Source organism: Galleria mellonella, unplaced genomic scaffold (genome assembly GCF_026898425.1).
Source record: "Galleria mellonella isolate WM207_F2 unplaced genomic scaffold, CSIRO_AGI_GalMel_v1 utg1674, whole genome shotgun sequence".
Classification (NCBI taxonomy): Eukaryota; Metazoa; Arthropoda; class Insecta; order Lepidoptera; family Pyralidae; genus Galleria; species Galleria mellonella.
Genome location: NW_026442013.1, coordinates 392297 through 407382, shown reverse-complemented (window position 1 = coordinate 407382; position 15086 = coordinate 392297). Strand labels below are relative to the sequence as shown.

The following is a 15086-nucleotide window of genomic DNA, read 5'->3' as shown; positions in this document are numbered from 1 at the left end:
CATGGTTAAAAAATACTTGGTTACTTTTTCATTAAATTCTATTGATACAGCCTATGTAGCCGAAATCTGGTAGAATTACAAAGAGTTTCTCCTGTTTCTGTTGTCAAACAAAAATATGTGCACATGTATTATTGTAATTACGGTAGGGAAAAAAATAAAATTATAATGTAAAAATTTGACGTTCATAAGCAGCTAAAATGTCCTACATGAATAAATGATTTTTGAATTTTGAATTTTGAATAATTCAGTGTTAGAATAGGGAGGGTCTAAATTCGTATGAAATTTTTTTACAACTACATTAACCATACGATTACGTTGTCAATTTTCGACCGTTTATCACAATTTTTTGTACAATAATTTCGCTTCCGTGCTTATTTGATTTTTTTGTGACAATTTCAAATGCCTTTGCGGAACAAAAAATTGATTGTTTCGAAACATAACATACATATATACACATATACATACATATAATATATAAATACTGGATTAAACATTATTTAACAACAAAATTTACATATTTGCAATCGTATGCAGGGTATATACAAATTGCAGTAGCTTTTTCCGCAAAGCAATACCTATATTTATTATGCCAACCGCTAACTGTCCACAGTAGCATATAGGTCTCCCTTATAAGACGAGTTTTGCCAGTAGTTGCCACGTTTGGCAGGCGGATTGGTAACTGCAGTTAGGCTTTGGAGATGTTTTAAGAGGGACGCTGCTGCCCATCCTTCGCCCTCCTTTAGTCGGCTCTTGCGATACCCACGAGAAAGAAAGGGGTGGCCCATTCTAAGCTGGCTCGGCTCTGTCAGAACCCTTTATATATTTTTTAATATCTTTCATGTACAGATACAGTCCAGATACAATTTTATTACATTAATAAATAAGATCACTATGAATAATATAACAAGCTCTGGTACAACGCGAACTACATTTTTGTTTCTCCAAAGCTTTTGTAGATAAATATTGTACAATTCCATTATATTTTGTTATCAATATTAATGTAAAAAAATACTCTCTTTTATCTATGTTATTAGATATGAAATTATATTTTTTTAAGCCTTAATAAGTAGTTAATTTAATAATTGTTCGTACAGCATTCGTGCACTTTAGCTGCCCGCTAACAACATGCTTTCCAACTACTAGTATATCGGGTTGACTGGAAGAGATCTCTTTCAGAGATAAGTCCACCCTTGCTCACAATATTTATAAATGTAATTAATATAAAATGTAATTTATAAGTGCAACATCTAAGGTTACTTTATAAAAAAAATTGTAAAGCCGTTTCAGAAATGTTTCCTCCCACGAACACTCAGGTTGTGGAATGAGCTCCCTGCCGAAGTTTTCCCAAGAGACTACAGTATTGGGTCCTTCAAAAGAGGGGTTAAGAGGTTTCTTCAAGGACGGCAACGCGCGCGTAGTACCTCTGGTATTGCAGGTGTTCATAGGCTACGGTAACCACTTGCCATCGGGTGGGCCATATGCTTGTTTGCCACCTCAGTGGTATAAACAAAAGCTCTAGAAAATATTGTATCATCATCCGATATCTTCATTTTAAAAATTTTCTATCTACTAATGATCACAAATCTGCCCCTCTAAAAAATCACAAAAAATTATCCAGAGCTACCCGAATTTATTGACTTCTTGCAACACATTTGATAATCACTCCATATTGCCAGGAGCTGTATTTACACGGACGGGGTTGCCAGTCGAGGAATTTTCATCTTGTATAAGTAAAATGCTGTGTGGTCCCGGTATAGAATAGGCCACACCTTCCTTTCCCGTGGGTGTCGTTAGAGCCGAATAAGGGAACTTAATAATCGAGAAATGGACAACAGAGTCCCTCTTAAAACATCATCAGTCTAATTGCGTTTGCTATCCCAACTGCCAAATGTGGCAACTACTGGCAAAACCCCCCTTCTGGGAGAGGCTCATGTTTAGTTGATAGTTACCAGCTAATATAATAAAAATAACAAAAAGAAACCCATCCCACTTTAGAAGTAATTTGAAAATATAAATATGATCACTTTAAAACAAATAATAATTCTACAAAGTTTGAAGCAAATTGGAAGGCGCAATAAAAAGTTTCATACAAAAATATTTCCTCCCTCATCCTACCTACCTACCTATAAGTTTTTTGCAAGAAAAAGTAGTATATAACCGTCTACAGGGTCAAATCTATCTTTATACCAAAATTCATCTTAATCGATTCAGCAGTTTAGACATGAAAGTGTGACAAACAAACTCATTTTCGTATTTATACTCGTAAATTAGATATCATAGTTAAATATTTTATTTGCATTACTCACAGCACACAAATAACAAAGATATAAATAGACATATAAAAAAAATGTATAAAATAAAATAAATATAAAATACAAAAATAATTTATTTAAATAAATAAAATAAAAATAATAAAAAGGACACACATACAAAAAATCATAAAACATAAAACAAGCAACATAATTTTTTCCTTTCGTGCGTGTGCCATAATAACACAAAATGGTCACAACTCAGTTTATCACTCTGCCCTCAAAAGAGCAAAACACATATTCAGTTGTGGCCAAATTGATTATTGAGTAAATAATATCCACTTGCAGTTTTGCGACTAATTACGCGTATGCCGGGGGGAAGGGATAGTTAGTAATACGGACCACCAGTACCATTGCTAGCAATATACCCTGTCAGGCCGACCTCCACGTGGTCCTCCCTGGAAACCGTTGTGCTGAGTTCCAGGTTTATTCATCACGATGGTCTAACTGACCTGCTTTTTCATTCTCACCTATCATCCCTCACTGTTACCCTACTAGCGTATACCGTTAGCGCGGGTGAGGTTACTATTCCATTATTATTAAAAAAAAAAAATTACGAGTATGCCATCAAAAATTCCCATTTTTTTTTATACAACTTACAATGGCAAACAAGCTGACGGCCCACCTGATAGACAGTGGTAACCGTCGCCTATAGACATGAGCAGTACCATGGACATAACAGAGTATACTGTTTCACCCATGATACCCCCCCATGCGTTGCCATTCCTGAGGACTCAGGTGTTATTCCCCTGTACCCAATAAATTCACGCCATATCCCACCCTTCAAATCGAAACACAGCGATGCAAACACAACTGCTTCACGACCATGTAGACCATTCAGTGCCTGAGAACAGTACGGTCACAGATAATGAAATACTATACGTGCGGTTATTGTTCCGAGTTAGTTTTTCTAGTTCATATTTACGTCACCGCCCGCGTCAGAGTTACGGTAAGAAATGTCAATTATTATAATTGTGTATTTACATATTACGCATTATTGTAAACATACAAATATTGTTCTGTCTAATTATAGTGACAATGTATTCTTGTCATTTAAAGATTAAAAAATTAAATTAAAAGATAATTTAAAAATAATATATAATTTTAATTCTGTGTGCACTGTCCTAATAATTTTAATAGTTATATATTTTAAGTATTCTTATGTTATCACCTGTATGTTTTTTTTTTTATTGTTTTGTTGGTGTCAGTTCTGTTAATATGTAATCGGTGACTTAAGAAAATGTTGTGTACATCTGTAATTGGTGTAAATGCAAAATGCAAGCCTTGTATATCAATTAAAATCAATCTCTGTATTTATACTGTTGATGTACCTTTTAAAAATAAAATAAAAAATATAATAAAAAGATAGGGTTTTTCAAACGCGTAGTAATGCGAATTACCAGCCCCATTGCTAGCAATATACCCCTTTTTTTAATATAAATGGAAATGAAATGGAAACCCGTCTGCGCTATCGATATACACTGGCGGAGCACCAGTGAGAGATGATAGGTGAGGATGAAAGCAGATCAGTTATTACATCGTGACGAATCTAACAATAAATCAATTACGATGAAACCACGAGGAGGTCGACCTGACAGGGTATATTGCTAGCAATGGGACTACTAATCCTCATTACTAACAATCCCTTTTCCCCTCCAATATACCCCGTTAGGTCGACCTCCACGTGCTCCTCCCTAGAAACCATCGTGCTGAATTCCAGGTGTATTTATCACGACGAGCTGACCTGCTCTTTCATTTTCACTTATCATCCCTCACTGGTGCCCCGCCGGTGTATATTAATAGCGCAGGCGGGGTTAACATTCCATTATCGTAATAAAAAAAACTTGTGACACTGCGACCTTTCCATGATCTTTTGCGTTCGCCCCTTTTTTAAAGTTCGCTACTAATTCCTATCAATAAAAGGAATTATAAAATGTTTTTTGTAGCGATGTTATTTAATTCCTCAGGAGCTAAACAACAAAGGAGATATATCACTTATGTATGAGTGGGCTACAGTCACAAATTAAGTGCTGCAGCGTTTTTCCCCATTGTGACAAAATTTGCAAAACACTCTTTGGGTATAAGCCTATTCGGGCTATTATATGCTTGTATAGTCAACATTGTCCAATGAGAGCCTTATTATTTTTACTCAAAAGAATTAATTTCTTAGAGTAATTTTGTAAAAACCCTTTAATGAGGGCTTTTGGGTTTTTTAATGGGTAATAATAGAATGGTGACTCCGCCTGCGCTATCGGTATACGCTGGCGGGGCACCAGTAAGTGATGATAGGCGACGGATGAATACAGGTCAGTTATCGTGACGAATTCCACTAGAATTAACTACGATGGCATCGAGGGGGAACTGCGTGGAGGTCGACCTGATAGGGTGTATTGCTAGCAATGGGTCTAGCAATTACTAACAATCCCTTTCCTTCAGGACTTGGAGTTGGACTAATATAAGTCCATTTAAAGGTTTTATTTTTAACGACATTGATTCAAATACTTCGCTTGTTTATATTGTGATTACACCTGTATTATGTCACGGAATCAATCATTATGAATATCAACTATCAAAGTTGTACGGTTTTTGTATACTACTTAGAATGGCAAACAAGCTGACGGCCCACTTGATGGAAAGTGGTAACGGTCGCCTACAGACATGAGCAGTACCATGCACATAACAGAGTATACTGTTTCGCCCATGATACCCCCCATGCGTTGCCATTCCTGATGACTCAGGTATTACTCATCTGTACCTTGTAAATTCATTGCCATATCCCACCCTTCAAACCGAAACACCGCTATGCAAATACAACTGCTTCACGGTAGAAACACGAATAGGACAAGCAAACGACTCTTGTACAAAATCTCCCGCCGGTTCTCATTTCGATTGTTTGTTACTTCATACCTCCGTCAGCTATTAACTGATATGGAATTTTTTTTTTATCTATCTATCTAGAGTACAGACATGATTTCCATACAGTTTTGTAATATATAATGTACATAGACAATAATTTACCTATATTATGAATTTCGACGGAAAATTTATTCACAACGCGCGGACGAATTGACGCTAATACTCGTACGGCACAGCGGCGTCGCGAGGTCAGCCGTGACGCGACAAATACATACACTAATAAATGAATGTATCACATATATAAATGTACAACCCTATTGTAAGACGAATTCGCCGCCGTTACAATCAGTCTAGAATTCCAAAGTGGTAGCTGGCAAACTTCGTATCATTTTCTCTCTCGGGTTGTTAATGTATCGAATACCCACAATATCGATTTGCATCATTTCAACGGTGATATGTTGAAATGGATGGAATTTGAAGCCAATTCTTAGTTTTTACATGTTAATTTATTATGAACTAATCGATATCCTTTTCAGAAAATGTGAAAAAATGTTTTATTTAATGAACTTCAGGTATTCTAATAAAGATCGTACAAATTTTTGTCTCTACTTTGTTATTATTAATATTATTTTAAACACAAATGTTTAATAGGTACATATATAGGTCGATTCAACGACTAAATTAATATTTTTTTTTCACATAACCATAGACGTATTGTATTTTTTTTTTATATTTAAGGGTTCCGTGATTGATCACTATCTCATTTGATAGAAAGCGATGACGTGCTTAGAGCACGTATAGATAGATAGAGTTCGCATGCCCACGAATAACCTATTCGCATTTTCCTTAAATTGGTGCAGATTATATTTGGATGGAAATATATCAGCAGTGAGAGAGTTCCACTCCTTGATTGTACGCGCGATGAAGGAAAATAGATATGGATGGATAGATTTGGAATCTAATCAAATCCAATATTATGATGTCTGATTTCCATCAAAATAGCTAGTAATCGTCTCGATTCTACCATCATTCTAATAAAGAAAGTGTACTGAAATTGGTCTATCCGTTTGGTGCTACTAACCTACGAATAAAGGCTTCATACTTAAAATACCTGTCCATTTATAGATGGATCTAAAAAATATTACATTTAGATACCAAATACAATACCTATATTAGGAGGGAAAGGGATTGTTAGTAATGGAGACTGAGAATCCCATTGTTAGCCAACCAGGTCGACCTCCTCGCGGTTCCCCCTGAAAACTATCGTGGTTAATTCCTAATGAATTCATCATGATGGGCTAACTGGCCTGTTTTCAGTCTCATCTATCACTCTTCACTGGGACTCCGCCAGCGTATCCCGTTAGCGCAGGCGGGGTTACCATACCATTTTCACCCATAAAAAAAATACCTATATTAAAATTGAACGTCAATATAGCCAATAAACCGTCTTGAATACCCTATAAATTGGTAAACTAATAGCGATATTATTATCACAACGTTCCTAAATAAATTTTAATCTTGTCACTTGTTATTTGTACTAGACTCGACCTCTACCGAGCAAGGACGTTGAGGAAGGTCGGCCTCCCCAGTCTGAGGGTGTCCTCCCGACATACCTTAGTCGGAGGGTGACGTACTACGCAAAGGGAATTTTTCTATTATTTCTAACCTCGAGACGCCCTTAAAACGAGTTCTCCGAATCCATAGAGTGGTATGGCGCTTGAACTGCGGCCATCTTGATTTAATTATATTATTTTTTTGCAGCGAGCGAGTAGGTAGATAGCGGCGCGCGCTCGCTACATTACGGCAAGCACGTTGTTTTATTAATTCGATAATAGCGTTATTGTATTTATTCTAAACTTACTGTCGCTTGAAGTTTTGCTCGTTGGAATTAGACTAAGATCATATATACCTTTACCGATTTAATATCAAAAAACCACCCAAAAAAAGTTAACCCACAAGTACTATAGGCTGTCACAATTTTTTTTTTAAATAAAATACAACGCGCCATTTTTCAGTGTTGCTAGTAAATATAGATGAATAATTTGCCGTGTCATCGTTTTTTTTTTTTATATAAACTCATAACTATTTTCTTTCTTTTATAATATTGTACATTAATATATGTTACTTATTGTACAGTGTATATAAATAACTATTAGTAAAAATGGCGACTACTTATCATAATTTGAATTTTAATTTAATGAAGAATGCATGGTTTTGGTCTTTTACATATCGATTATAATAATTGAAGAAGAAAAATATCATTATGAATATTCGGTGTTTTTCAATATTGAGATGAAAATTTTATATGTTTAATATATATTTATAAAATCATAGATATTATGCTCGGAGAACGGTGAGAGTTTTGCAAAAAATTTATTTAAACTGTGTAAACAAATATGAGCGAGTGTTGCCATTGATAAAACAAAAATACTTCGTATGTTTTTTTAGGGTTGCGTACCTCAAAAGAAATAATAAAACCCTTATAAGGACACTTTATTATCCGGACAGACAGTGACCGTTTTTCAAAGCTCTTTTTCCCAGGAACTCGTGGAGGTATCAAGCTGAAATTAATATCAAATATTCAATTTTGCAATTCCTTGAAGCTATGTAAACATCAAACTTCTAAGTCAATACAATCAAAAGATATTCACATTAATCTGTTTTCTTTTTTTAGAAAATATAACAAACTTACAAAGAAATAATTAAAAACATTGCCTACCCGAAATTGTTCGTGTAGGCAATCGGTTAAACAAAACTTAGTTAATTAATTAGTTAGTTTTGTTAAACATCGGTTTAACAAAACTTTAAACGATTAAACATTATCTAAAGGTAATAATATTTATTTGTAATAAGTCCAACTCAAAAATATGTCAAAATAATCATTACAATAAAATTAATTAAAATAATAAACACATTTTATTTTAAATAACACAGAATTTCTTTTGTTTATATACAAACAAATGTTAGACACACTTCTTTTAGTAAATCTAAACATACACATATTTAACACTTGTTTATAACAAGTTTAACTTTTTGAGCTAAGACCGTAAAAGATTCTATTATTCAAATATCGCTATTCTTTATTCCCTATCAAATCCTCTACTAAATGGTCTAGTTTAGTATTGCAAGGTAAAAAAATATATATAAACTACTATTATAAATACGGAAGTTTGTAAGTATGTATGTATAGATAGATGTTTGTTACACTTTCATGCAAAAACTACCATATTTTTTTTTAAAACCGTTAAAAAAATTTAGTAAACAAATCGATTATATCCTAAGTTAACACATAGTACGATAAACCAATAAACTGAGTTGTAACTTTTTTGTGTTGCTATGCTATGGTAGGAAAAATTTATGTTACTTCTTTTATGTATTTTTCTTTTTTTTTTTTAATGTATTCTTTTATTTTTTTTATGTGTATATCTTATATATTTATCTATCTTTTAAATTTTATGATCTGATGCTGCTTAGTAGTTTGTATTCACACAAATTAATTATTTATATAGTAAAAATCTTTTGAAAAAAGCAACAGATGAGTTTCTTGCCCGTTCTTCTTGGCTGAAATTGCGTTCCGAATGGGCTGTAATAAAGAAATGACTATTCAAAAATGCTTAAATCTACTATTATTTGAATAAATGTATTTCTTTCTTTCTTTCGATCTACGAGTATTATACGTATGAAGTCACGTGAGCAAAACCACGGGATACACCTAGTATATTATAACGAGCAATTGAGCGGCGTAACAAATTTATAAATGTAACAGCACAGCGGTTACTTTCCGGACATTTTATATAGTCAACGCTCAGTTATAGCTGTTGGTAGCCGTTGTGATGCGAGATTCGCTTTGGTTCGTTTAATAACACCAACAAAAAAAAAAAAACACAAAAACTTTGAAATGATTATAATGGGTGAACCGTTTTAGCATATTCTAATATATCGATGAGTTCTATTAGGGTTCCGTACCTCCAAAGGAAAAAACGGAATCCTTATAAGATCACTTCGTTGTCCGTCCGTCCGTCAAGACCCTTTTTCTTAGGAACGCGTTATTAAGTTGAAATTAATATCAGACCTGCAATCTCTAAAACAGTGAATAAATCAAACTTCTAAATCGATGCAGAGTAAAAGATACAGCCATTTATGTTCTATTTATGTCGCATATTTTAACATTCGTATAGGGAATCAATACCTGTACGATACGAGTACTTTCCGTTGACCTAAAATCATGAAATTTTGCTAGAAGCAATGCCATTTAGCACAAGTAAAGGAAAAAGTCCGAAATCTGTAAATGGATAGTTATTTCACAAAAAAAAATATAATTTTATACGGAACCCTCATTGCCCGAGTCCGACTCACATTTGACCGGCTTTTTTTATTATAGTATGACATGTGACCATCCTGAAAGAACACAGTGATGACATGGTCTATGAATACGACCAACCGAAAAGAGAGCGTTCCAGTCTCTACGGTTGGCCGCCCTATGCCAGCTTACTTTTTTTTAATGATTGATAATGGAATAGTAACCCTGCCTGCGCTATCGGTATACGCTGGCAGGATACCAGTGAGAGATGATAAGTGAGAATGAAAAGGCAGGTCAGTTAGCTCAATGCAACAAAAACTTCAAGAATACATCACAATGGTTTTCAGGGGCAACCGTAAGGAGATTGACAAATCAGGATGTATCGCTAGCAAATGGAGGAGATATACCAGAGGGAGACTTTGTAAAAAAGTCGATTGCTTGGGTACCTCTGTCCCATTCGTGTTTCTACCGTGAAGCAGTTGTATTTGCATGGCTGTGTTTCGGTTTGAAGGGTGGAATATGGCCTGAATTTACTGGGTACAGAGTAATAACACCTGAGTCCTCAGGAATAGCAACGCATGGGTGCTATCGTGGGCGAAACAGTATACTCTGTTATGTCCATGGTACTGCTCATGTATATAGGCGACGGTTACCACTTTCCATCAGGAGGGCCGTCAGCTTGTTTGCCATTCTAAGTTGTATAAAAAGAAAAAAAAAGATACTCGTACTCTGTATTGTTTCGTCCAAAAGATTACAATAGTAAACTTATTATAAGTATAATATAAATAATAACAAGATTTATTGTTAAATTCAATCACGATAGGTCACTGACCTGCTGTATCCTCACCTATCATCCCGCCACTGTATATCAACAGTGCAGGCGCGGTTACCATTCCATTATTGTCCATTAAAAAAAATAATTATATATTATTTTAGATCTATGATATACAATATCGGTCTATTCTATTTTTAAATAGAGCTAAAATATCTAGATTTTAATGCCTTCCTGCTTTCTAGAATACTTCAACAATGACTCAGCGTTATCAACAAGTAGGTATTTTCTCAGTAAATGATTCATAATAGATAGATGTGAACACCTACTTAGAATAATTATAGAGCCTACAGTTTCTATGAAGATGTTTATTTGGATGTTTAGATTGCTAGTTAATATCTATTGTGCCGCTGACTGCCCCATCACTGATTACAGTCGTGAGGACTGATTTATTAACCGACTTCAAAAAAAATGAGGTTCTGTGTTCCACCGTTTATTTGTATTAATATAAGTTCACAAAGGAGGAGAGAGTTGTAAATTCGCTTATTTATTTTGTATGCGATATTTTTGCTAATTCAAAACCGTTTTTTTTAAAGTAATTTTACAAACAATTTACGGTTCGTTCCCATGTTTATTTAGTTCCATTAGTTATTAATTTTGCCATGATTAGAGTAGATGTTTATTTTTTAAACTGAATGTATTTTGAGCTGGTACTGAATGGATATAAATGAATCCTAAATTAGCTTATATGATATTTATTACACTAAAACTATAATACTAATATAGACAAAACCATGGGACACAGCTAGTTGGATTATAATTTACAAAAACTGCTTGATTGCAATTAAATCAAATTTTCATCAAGGGTTCCGTACTGTATAGTATTGGCACGGTGCCCCCATGTGTGTGAGCTTTAAAAGCTTTGAAAGTTTACTTTTTTTTTCTACGACATTTATAATTATGAACTTTATTATATTGCCTGTGTTATAATTACATGATAATTGTTGTTTTTAAATATTATTTTGTTTAAGAGCAAATTTGAAAGACAAGCATTGTTGAAATGACAATAGGATCTTATCGAACCATAAAACCGAAATACACTCCTAAAAAAAAATAACAGTCGCGTGACAGGAATGAGTGAATGGATGAGTACATTTGTATTTTCTTTTTTTTGCATTATACAATATTGAGAATAAAAAAAAAGCAATAAGTGTGACGATATAATTGTACAAGTGTACAAGTATTGAATGGCGTTCATTTTTTTTTTAATCAACAAAAGAAAAATATTACTAAGATTGTACGACAATAAAATAGTACTGAGTACTTTCCTAATTATTTTAAAAACTATTTGAAATTTTTCCTAATATAATATTTATTGTTTTAAGTAGATATTGAATAAAATATATTGACTCCTATTGGTGTTTGTTACTCTTTCACGCAAATAATACTGAATTGATTTGAATGAAATTATGGTACACGGATAGGTTATATCCTAACTTAGCAGATAGGATACTTTATTACAGATTCACGCGGGCAAAGCCGCAGGATACAGTGAGATTCAATGAGACATGCTTATACTAAAGTAATCAAATTATAAATATAATTGTGAGAGACCGGTGCCTGAGATAGGTATAAGAATACCTGTGTTAAATTATTATACAACCAGTTGATAGTAAATAAATATTGAAGGGATTTTTTGTATTAAAAAATTTTGAAGTTAGATACGTACATACTGTAGGTACGTTTTGTCTGAATAATTAAATTATATATTAACTGTACCGACACAAAGCAAAAACAAAAATTTCTACCATATTATATATGAAATTGAGTATCTTCACGCCATGATTTTTCTGGGGTAAACTAAACTCAGTATTAATTGTATGCAATGAATAAGATTATAGAAACAACTATAAAAATTCAATTGAAAAATTTATTTCAAAATAGAATCCATGGCCGATGCAAAAGTAATGTCTCTTTTATGTATAATATTTAAATTAAATAGGCCATAAAATAGCGAGCTACCGTGGTTTGCTAAAGTGTAGAATATAAATAGACGCAAAATTGTAGGCAATTCGTTTCGTGTTTTATTATGTGTCTAATTAAAACGTATAAGTAAGTACATATCTCTTTCTCTGTTTCACATCGCGAATTAAGCAGAGATAGAGGATCGCGAGTCATTTTGAAAGGTTCAATTGTATTTTTAGCATTTCATTATCATTATAAAAAAAATGTAGTTAGACAAAGAAATTATTAATACGAAAGCCACTCGATTTCGCCTCACTTTAATTTGAAATCTAACACGAAGATTCTTTGCCTTCACTTCGGTCAATTAGATGCATTCCTCTGAGTCATCCACCTGAGACTTGTATTTTTATTGGCTGTTTGCATTAAATATCTCAACAAAGATATATTTTTCATGCAAATACGAGGCAAATGTATCTTTATCGCAACGGTATAAAGTTCATATTGTTGCTTTATGCCTATTTTGCAAAATTCTAAATACAAAGTGGTTTCTTACTCGAAAGTGAGGCAATAACGTTTCGAAATCACCTTGGTAATGACGAAGAAACGTAGCGATGGTAACCATCGACGTGACGTCATATAAAATTCGCATACTAAAAACAAAATTCAATTGTAATAATAAATGAATAAGATAGATAATTCTTTGTACTTCAATCAACGTCTTGCCGCCTGTAGAAAATGCCTAGAAACGAGACGACACCGCCGCATTTTTTACGGTAGTTTCGTTTATAATTATTAACGGGTTTTTTATGTTGATTCGCCTGAAAATGCTCGTCATTATGCCCAGACAAATTTATAGGTTCATAAGAATCGCACAGGAAAACGGCGCCGGCAGACGTCTGATGTCGAAAAATATTCAAAAACCAGTTTGAGTTGCTTTTGTTCAGTGATTCGGTGGGGAGTTCGATGACCAATGCAAATGTGATATGGGTAGTTGTGCGTGTGTGCGAATTTAGGTGCGAGGGTGTGGTAACAAGGGAGGGGGTGAGGTTGCAGCCTGCAGCGGTCGTCAACCGCCGCCGTGATTAACGCGTGACTCACCGCAACTCTTTGTCTCCACGCCCACGTCCTCCTTCGTGCTTTCTACGTACCTTCTGACACCCTGGTAACTCATCCCGCTGCGGCGCCTGGAGCTCGACTCGACGCCGTCGCCACGTGTTCGCACAAAACCACGTGTTCTACCGTCTGGAGCACTTTGTAGTAACACGACGGGACGATAACCGCCGACACGGTAAGTGTACTCCAACAAGCGCCTGGAACCATCAACACCAGAGCACCTGATGAAGTACAATGGGCGTGCGGCGGTTACGGACATGGATCGGTGTGGTCTCCGGCCGGTGGTGGAGGAGGCGCCGCGCGCTACTTCAGGTACCTGACTCGGTGAGGACAGCCCTGGCGCCGGAGTAGCGCGCGGCGCCGCCGCCTGCTCCTATTTATAGCGCGTGCCGCGGAACGCTGAAGCGTACATCTCCGACGACGATCGGAGCTCGACTGCACCTCGAAGCTGTGGCCACGTCCCCCGCGCGTCCCCAGACGTCAGCTGACCGCGGCTGCACCGGCCCTGACATTGGCGCGCCCGCCGCCGCGCGGGGGGCGAGGTCGCTGACCCCGCCCGCGGAAGCCTCCTCGCGAATATGACGCCCCCGCCGCGGACGTCGCGCGTTGCCCCTCTCCGCGGCGCCGCACGCCCCGTCTCCCGTCACTCATCGTACTGTGACATTCACTAAGTTCGCCCGTTGTGTATTTTTTTTTTTTATTTTGTCCTCAAGTCAGCACCGCGATGCCAGATCCAGTGGTGGCAGAGTGAACCCAGCGTCGGCTCGCCGCATCGTTCCTTGTCGTTTTATACAACATATTGTCTATGAGTCACTTCACCGGTTTGCGCTTAGTATTTGCATTGAAGTTTATCTAAAGCCGGCGCCGTGAACGACGTACAGCGACACGAGGCCTGGGTCAATAGCAACTTACACATAATATAATCAATCTCATTATCACTGTTGTGACTCGCTATCAGAATGACTTCACGGGGTTCTGAACCAATCCGTGTACAGCGGTTATAAAGCTGCCGTCATCCTGTGTCATACCATTATTCCACGCACGGTTCTAAATTAGGAAATGAAACAATACACATAGGCACCTGTCTTACAATGATAACATCTAGAACTCTCACTCAAAACTTTGTGAACGTGAGGCTCGTACTAATAATGATTTGTACCGTATTGGTTAATAGAATTGTATTGTGACCTCGTGGATTGATAGCTGCGAATAATTGATATGTTATATGGAACTTAAACGCGCAGACAATAAGGTTGATTATTAAATGTATATATTTTAATACTATATCTATTGTTCTTCTAAAAGTTATTAATTTACATTATTATCAAAGATATATAACATCCCATTGGTAAGCACGAGTTTCTTCCCGTCACAGTAAGATGTAAGCTTGCTTTTATCACGTTTACCAACCTCTTGGTTGGCACTTTATATCAACTTTTCCTTATCGCATTGTACTTTCTCCCCTGGGTGGCTTTTACGATATTTTGACAACGAAAGGGAATGATAACACATTGTATTCAATACTGCACGAAGTACAAATGTGTTACATGAGTTTGCATTAACTGACCATTGCGGAATATAGGTCTCCACCATAAGGTCTTAACAGGGGAAGATACAAAAGTCGTTTGCTTGGGTGCCTCTATCTCCTTCGTGTTTCTACGCGAGGAGGTCGACCTGGTTGGGTATATTGCTAGCAATGGGATTCTCAGTCTCCATTACTAACAATCCCCTTTCCCTGAGCTATGTACGTTATGTAATTATGTCATCTTAA

General features: G+C 35.8%; 1 long non-coding RNA gene across 1 annotated transcript in view; it reads right to left on the bottom strand.

Moving 5' to 3' along the window:
- LOC128200197 (uncharacterized) overlaps positions 1-13762 on the bottom strand; it is a 33545-nt gene extending 19783 nt beyond the window's left edge. The window contains exons 1-2 of the long non-coding RNA XR_008252597.1: positions 13632-13762; positions 13351-13512 (exon numbers count right to left, since the gene is read on the bottom strand). This is a non-coding gene — a long non-coding RNA (uncharacterized LOC128200197). The remainder of the gene's footprint in view (positions 1-13350; positions 13513-13631) is intronic.
- Positions 13763-15086: the final 1324 nt, after the last annotated feature.